The 7677-nt window shown below is 44.0% G+C and overlaps 1 pseudogene; it reads right to left on the bottom strand.

The window, feature by feature from the left end:
- Nucleotides 1–295: 295 nt before the first annotated feature.
- Nucleotides 296–2248, bottom strand: LOC149208805 (aldehyde oxidase GLOX pseudogene; annotated as a pseudogene).
- Nucleotides 2249–7677: the final 5429 nt, after the last annotated feature.

The following is a 7677-nucleotide window of genomic DNA, read 5'->3' on the forward strand; positions in this document are numbered from 1 at the left end:
AAGATTTTAAATCTTAAAGTACACGCGTTTCTATCAATTTCAAGCAATCTTAAAGTACACATGTTTCTATCAATTTCATGTGATCTTGATTTACTTTAACATTGTAAATGATAGTAGTATGTTCCTTAATTTGGCGAATGAGGACGTCTTATATCATTAGTTTATTATGCTAAAACGTAAATTCAACACATCTACTTCTGAGATTCATAATCATAATTATAATTGATAAAAACAAATGGATCTTGAATCGAGATCCAGTTATTAGAATACAATGGAGGTAAACAAGAACGTTCCCCTTGAGATTATTAATATGTTCCGAAATGAACCCATTGGGCTACGCTGGGAATAAGCCCATGGACAACAAATAGCATGTAGTATCCGGGCGGTGCAGCCACTCCGGTGGGAGGAGCTGTCACGGACGTTGTGTAAATGTTGGTGGAGTTGGGGAGGAGGGTTGGCGTGGTAGATGAGAGGGTGAGCAACCTTTGGTGCATGGAAAAACTGTGGGTGGTGAAAGTCGGAGCATAGACGTTCACCTTGACAACGGAGGTAGGGTTCAGAGCAGTAGGCACAGAGAATACAACGTTGAAGCTGTCGGCGTAGCTGATAGAAGTGCTGGAGACGGAGGTTATATTTGGCCGGGAATTGGCGTTACCTGGGTCCAGATAATAAGGGCTGAAGCTTTCTAACCGGAGCTCTGTAGGGTAGGTCGTTCCGTTAAGGATGTAGCCGAAGTGGGGATTGGAGCCGCCCACCAGAATTCTTGCGTCGGCCAACACAATTGCTGAGGAGTGGTACAATCTGGCGATGGTTGTGGTTGCAAGCTGGAAGAAACGAGAGCCAAGAGGGGCATTGGGTCGGTAGAGTGAAGGGGAGGAGGCGGGAGTTGTGGCGAGGTCCCACCCGGCTATGCCTTTCTGGGCGCCGTTGATGATAAGTACTTCTCCGTTGGGGAGAACCAGCATGTCGCCCATGACCCTGGGCCCAAACATGTTCTCCAATGCCCACACGGGATTCGGATCCGTTATCACCATTCTGCCGCAGCTCCGAAGGCCGTCCTGGAAGTTACCCGCTTTTGCTTGATCGACGCCGGAGTCAGGGCATCCCCCGCAGATGAGAACTTCGACTTTCTGGAATCCGTCGGTGGCGTAGAGGGGAAGCATGACGGAAGACCCTGTGGAAGGGAAGTTTCTAGGGCCGCCCCCGGGCATTTTCGGATATGTCCTCACCACCACGTTTTTCGTGTAGTCCAGAAGAATGGAGTCCCTGTTGGCGAAGATGAACAGGTTCCCGTCCGAGGACAGGTGAAGAAATGGGTACAGATTGTTCTCCACGTTCAGGGCGGTTAGTGTCTGATTCAGAAAAGGCAGGCTGTAGGTTCCCTCACCGGGTTTTTTCGGAACGAATTCATAGTTGTAAGAGCCGATGCCTCCAACAACAATCACGCGATTGTCAGGGAGAATCTGGTTCGACGCGTACCATCTGTTGTCGGCGAGAAACTGAGCTTCATTCCAGTCGCAAGCCCCATTCGAGCAAGGGGCAAAATAGCGGATTCCCCTCACCCCCTCTTTCCAACCGCCCGTCTGAACCAGCGTCCCGTTGGCGACGAAGGCACCGGATGAACACCAGGTATCGGTGATAATCATGAGAGGCCTGATCGTGTTGCTCGCCACGTTGTATTCAATGGAATGAGCCCAGCAATCGTGCGTGAGATACTGGTCCTGTGAATTATCGCGGCATCGACCTTTGTCGAGCAACAGCTGCGAAGGACCAAAGTTGGTCCTGTCGAAAATGACGACGGTGTTCAGATAAGTCGCAGCCATGTGCATGGCGGACACTCCCCCATTCTGTATGAGCACCGTCCAATTTCCCGGCGTCACCGCTTGTGCTGCTGCATCCCATGATAGTGTGCTCAAAATCCACAACACAATTACCCTAACATTACACAAACTGCATTTGCTATTCTGCGATACTTCCATTATAATCTGTCAAATTTCTCCTCTTAATCGCAGTCTCTCAAACATTAACGATATAAACAATAGGTGGCTGTTAATAGCGCAGGGCTTTAAGAGTAGATGACATTCATACCCGAGTGTGGCTTTGGGCGATGGCAGGCTTACTCAGAAAGTCAACCATTAACTTTGTTTCCGGCCCCTCCGATCACCGTATTTACGATCAGGTTCAGCCGTTGACTTTCTCTTCAGCATAAGTTTCCTGACTGGATTGCCTCTTTCCATATTCTGCAGAGATGTCTGACCACCAAAATAATAAACAAGAATATCTGCAAGCATGGAGAAATGGAGATATTGATGATTGCCATGGAAGGCAGAGAAGGTTCTGACTTGCATGTGCTTACATGTGTACGGTCTATCTTCGGCCAGGCGGCGATGTATTAATTTGCTGAGTGTCACGGAACCTGCGATCAAAATTGCGGAGTTTATATCTGTAAGCGCGAGGGAAATGAAGGAATAGCTGAAACTTACGCATTCGTTTCGAAAATTAGTTATAAATCTCTTTAAATATCCCAGGATAAGACGATAATTGCGACATTCATTAACCATTTAACTATTAGTATTTCTTCACGTAATTTTCTGTGTTGTGAACCAGACAGTCCGGACATCGAAGTTTCGAAGTTTGTCGATTTTATTTGTTGTTAATCAGGAGATTTAGAAGATTTGGGATAAGTCATATAAACTAAATTTAAAACCTAAACAAAAACTTTATATTACTCGATAAACATCTTCTCTATCCAAAAAATTTATATTGCTATAAATATTTTCTGATATAAAACATATAGATGTATGAGACAATTAAATTTTTAGCATATTCTAAAATCTATATTAATTATTTACACTTATGATGGGTGTAAAGCAGGATTATTTAGAGGTTTTTGTCTCAGCTAAATGTATAATTCACGAAGATTGTACATTCCTTCACGTGGGGTGTGGGAACTTGTCCTCACAGGGTCCCCGAGCCTAATCCCGTGACTGGGGGGAGGGTCAGCGGTTTGCCCTGGAAAGCTAAAAACAAGTAAAATTGTTTTCATTAAGCAAATTATTTACAAATTATCTAACGGTAGAATTTATGTTTAGTTTAGGGTTTTTTTTTTGCCCTAAGACAATCTCTCTTTTTATGTGGGTATTGTATTGAGGCTCTGGAATATGTATGTATTCTCAGAGCGAGAAACAGACAGGTGAGACTGTGAGAGAAAACAGAGGATATTACAATGTATATGCTGTAGTTTGTGTCTCTTCATTTTGCTAGATAATAGAAAGGAAAGACTGACTGTTCGGGGTGGACATAGTCCAAATTGGGTGAACCACATATATCTCTCTTTTTATGTGTTTTCTGTTTTTATATTTTTACCATATTTTATGTGTTTCATTGCTATGTAATATGTAATTTTCTAACAAATCTCAATCCAATTAAAATTAAGGAAAAAAAAATGCCATTTCCCTTCCACTTTTTTTTTTTTTTTTTTTTTTTTGAGAGAGAGAGAAAAACGGCATGGTATTATATTAAGGGTATATAATAGGCAAAATACAAATATCAGACCATATGAAAAAACATTGGCTAGGAATAGACAGATTCAGAGCATAATGGGAAGATAATGAGCCACGAGAGCTGATAAATACACCAATGAGAGAAAGCCGTCCAAACAAACCTGTCAACATAAGAGGACCAAAGATAAACACTTCAGGATCAAAATGAGTAGAACGGTTATACAAACCAAATAGCGGAAGGACGGCAACATCCAGAGATAAGGCTGAAACAAAGCATTGACAACTGAGAAGCAAGCCCGTTGAATGCGGCATCCAGAAATCAGATTCAAAACTGTTCAGAGAACGCAGATAAAAGAATCGGAATGGAGGAAATGGGGTTCTTTGAATCCTGGAAAATGAATTCGTTCCGCCATTTCCATAAGAGCCAGCACGTATAAATGAAAATCGATCTCCATTCTGATCGTTGAACGGACCACCATCTGAAAGCATCCTGGACAGAGGCGAACACCTGGAAAGGAAAACCAAAAGAAAGGGAAAGATCATACCAGACCTGGGATGAAGCCGAACATTGGAAGAACATATGGAGGGATGATTCAGAAGCCTGGCAGCACATTGAACATCTACCGGGCCCCAACCATCCCTTTCTCTGCAAAACTTCCCAAGACAGGATCCTATTGGAGAAAAGCATCCATGAAAATAAAATCGCCTTTAGCTAACAATTAGATTTCCAGAAAATGAAGGGAAAGGATGGGCCGGTAAGCGGCGGAAGAAGGGATGAGGCAGCCGAGTATAAGTCCTTGACTCTAGCATACATTCTGTTGGGCCCCATCGACCATACTAACTCATCAGTTGAACCAGTTTGGGTGATGCCTTTCCCATCAAAACAATTTACAGCCAGTTCCCATGATGGCCGCAGGAGAGAGGGCAAACATAGATCATCGCTGTTCATCCAAATTGGTGCCGAAGACGACCATGCGCGAATCAGCTTATTCGAGGTGAAGATCCCTCTGGAGTGTAAATAAGCTATAAGGTCAGGAGGCAGCGAGTACTCCCGCCCATATATGGTAGAGTCGATGCCGAGAAGGACGCGAGATCCAGAGGAGAAGCGCCATTTCAAGAAGCCGAGAAAGAGTGCCTGAGCCTTTTTGAGGCTGTGCCAGATGGCAGAACCCCTTTCCGACCCCAGGGTGTTCCTCCTGTACCAGTGAACCAACGGCTTTCCCTTCAGATATTTGTGTTTAATAATCGAGCTCCAAACGCCTTCTCCAAAGATGCCTCTATGCAGGGACCGGCATAGGAGAGCCAAGCCGAAAGACCTCATGTGAGGAAGGCCCCAACCGCCTTCACGCTTCGGACGAGAGATGATATCCATTTTGACTAGATGAATCTTGGCTTGTTGCGATTGACCGCCCCATAGGAAATTTGCAGACAAAGAAACAATTTTCCTAATTATGGAAGCCGGAAGAAAATACAGATGAGCCCAGTAAACGGCGAGGAGGGAAAGGACTGATTGGACGAGAGTAAATCTGCCTCCCAGGGAAAGAAAGCGCATCTCCCACATTGAGATTTTGCTGTAGAACCTGTCGATTAGCCAGAGCCAGTCCGATTTGCGATTCCCTTTTGGTTTAAGAGGAAAGCCCAGGTATTTAAATCCTTCATTTATAGGAGCCATATTAATGCCAAAAGCCTCAGCAATCCACTGAGCAAGCGCCTGGTTAGTGCCATTGTGATACAGCATTGATTTAATTTTATTTATGACCAGTCCCGTAGCAGATTGGAACCTGAGAAAAATCTCATTGAGACAGAGCCAGGAAGATTTTTGAAGCATGGCGCAAATAAGAATGTCGTCCACAAAGAGGTTGTGGGAGAGGAAAGTCTTCTTGCAGATCTTGATCGGAATACAACGCCGATCAGCAACCGCCTTATTAATCCAAGTGCTCAGAGAGTTCATGACAAGAATAAAGAGCAGGGGAGAGAGGGGACAGCCCTGCCGCAGCCCTTTTTCGGCCTGGAAGAAAGATGATGGGATGCTGTTTATGATAACAGAGTATGAGACATTTTCGACACAAGCCATCACCCAATTGATTCCCGGTGCCCTCAAACCAATTCTTGCCAAAAGAATTCGAAGAAAACCCCAATCAACACAGTCGTAAGCCTTTTGGAGATCTATCTTTAGGATAGCAGCATCAGAGTTTTTGGATAAGACTGAGAAAAGACACTCCTGTGTCGTGGCGACTGCATCAAGAATGTTCCTGCCTGATAAAAAGGCATGTTGATCCCTGGAGATGTAGGCACTGAGCACAGGTTTCATTCTCTCAGCGATAATCTTTGCTATTACTTTGTAAAGGATGTTACATAATGAAATGGGCCTGTAGTCTGCCAACGATTCCGATCGCTCCTTTTTGGGAATTAATGTAATGAAGGTGGCAGTGAGAGCACTGTTTATGTTGCCTGACAGCCGAGTGGCATCAATCATCCCCAGCAAATCCTCTTTAAAAATATCGTAAAAGTGCAGGAAGAACTCAATCGGCCAGCCATCTGGCCCAGGACATTTGTCCTTTTTAAACTTCTTGATGGCTTTCAGAAGTTCATCTTCTGAAACAGGCTTGAAAAACTCCGAATTCGCGTCTTCATCAAACATGACCGGCACCTGTTCAACCACCCAAAAGACATCAGATATGTCACTCGCCCGCCGCTGATATTGACTTTGAAAAAACCTTGATGCTTCCATCGATATGTCCTGCTGAGAAAAGAAATAGCCTCCATTTCCATCATCAATCCTCCACATGGCATTTTTACATCTCCTTGAGTTTGCGAAGTGGTGAAAGAATTTTGTATTTCGGTCGCCTTCTTTAAGCCAGAGAGCTCTACTTTTGAGTCGCCAGGTTGACTCATCCTTTTGCAAAATCTCCTGTTTCCTCTTTTCCAAAGATCGAAACTTAATTTTTTGTTCAAATGACAGGCTGTCAAAATTAATAGAATGAGAGAAAAAACTTAATTCCTTTTTAATGTCCACCAGGTCTTGTTTGTCCTTCTTCTTTTGTCTGATGGACCAGTCCTTAGCCACCTCCCTCAAAGCTTGGATCTTTTCACGAAAAGAGGAAAGAAAAAACTTCTGAGACTTCTTTAATTCCCGCCATTTTTCTGTAATGGTCTCATTAAAAGATTTGTCAGTGAGATAGATCTTGTTGAACTTGAACGAGTAGCCCAAAGTGTATTGAGAATCCTGCCATTCAAGAAATATGGGACGATGATCAGAGGTGTGTTCCATGCCCGTTCTGGCAATTGGCATACCCCATTCCGCTATGACTCTGGCGTTTATAATGAAGCGATCCAGTCGCTTGGCAATAAAGGCTGATCCTGATCTGTTGTTGTCCCAGGTAGGAGACAATTTTCGAGGGACAACATCAACCAGATCCCTGTGCAAAAATTCTGAGCGAAGCCTGTCAGCTATGGGATCGTTCTTCCTGCAAATGCCCCAGCATTCATTTGAATTTAGAGTGGCATTGAGGTCCCCCGCGATCAGCAACGATTGAATATCTAAAATTTCGGAGGCAAACAACGCATCCCAAAAAGAGGATCGATTTCTGTAAGGAGCGTAAATATTCAAGATGTTAAGGAGCTTTGACCGTCCTCTGATATGAGCTGAGATTAATATTCCTGCACAACACTTAAAGGCTTTAGCGTTGACCCAAGACGGATCCCACATCACAACCAGACCACCCGACAAACCTTCAGCATCTGATGCCACCATGTGCCAGGACGGAAACATCCTACGAAAAAAAGCGAGGGATACTTTGCTAGAATGCATTGTTTCCTGTATGAAAATGATATGAGAATGAGCTGCTGCAAAGATCTCCTTAAGCGCCAAAAATTTGGGGAGGGCGCCCAAACCCCTAATGTTTAATGAGGTCAGGAACGTCATTTAGAAGATTGTCCAGCGAAACTTGCTCTAAGCGGCTGGGGATCAGGAGAGACAGTAACTGGAACCTCGACAAGGGATAAATTAGTAATGCCGTAGTCCGAAGCAATGGTTCGACCTCTGAACGGCTAGCCTTCAACTATACTAACTTATCCATTGAGTGTTATAGAATAATATAAGATTTTTGCAATGGGTGTCAAATTAAAATCGTTGCCATAGTTGCCATATATTGATGTGAAGGGTTCCAATCGT

Source organism: Pinus tabuliformis, chromosome 1_2 (assembly GCF_031772625.1).
Source record: "Pinus tabuliformis cultivar Carrire ecotype Pingquan chromosome 1_2, CPIR1, whole genome shotgun sequence".
Classification (NCBI taxonomy): domain Eukaryota; kingdom Viridiplantae; phylum Streptophyta; class Pinopsida; order Pinales; family Pinaceae; genus Pinus; species Pinus tabuliformis.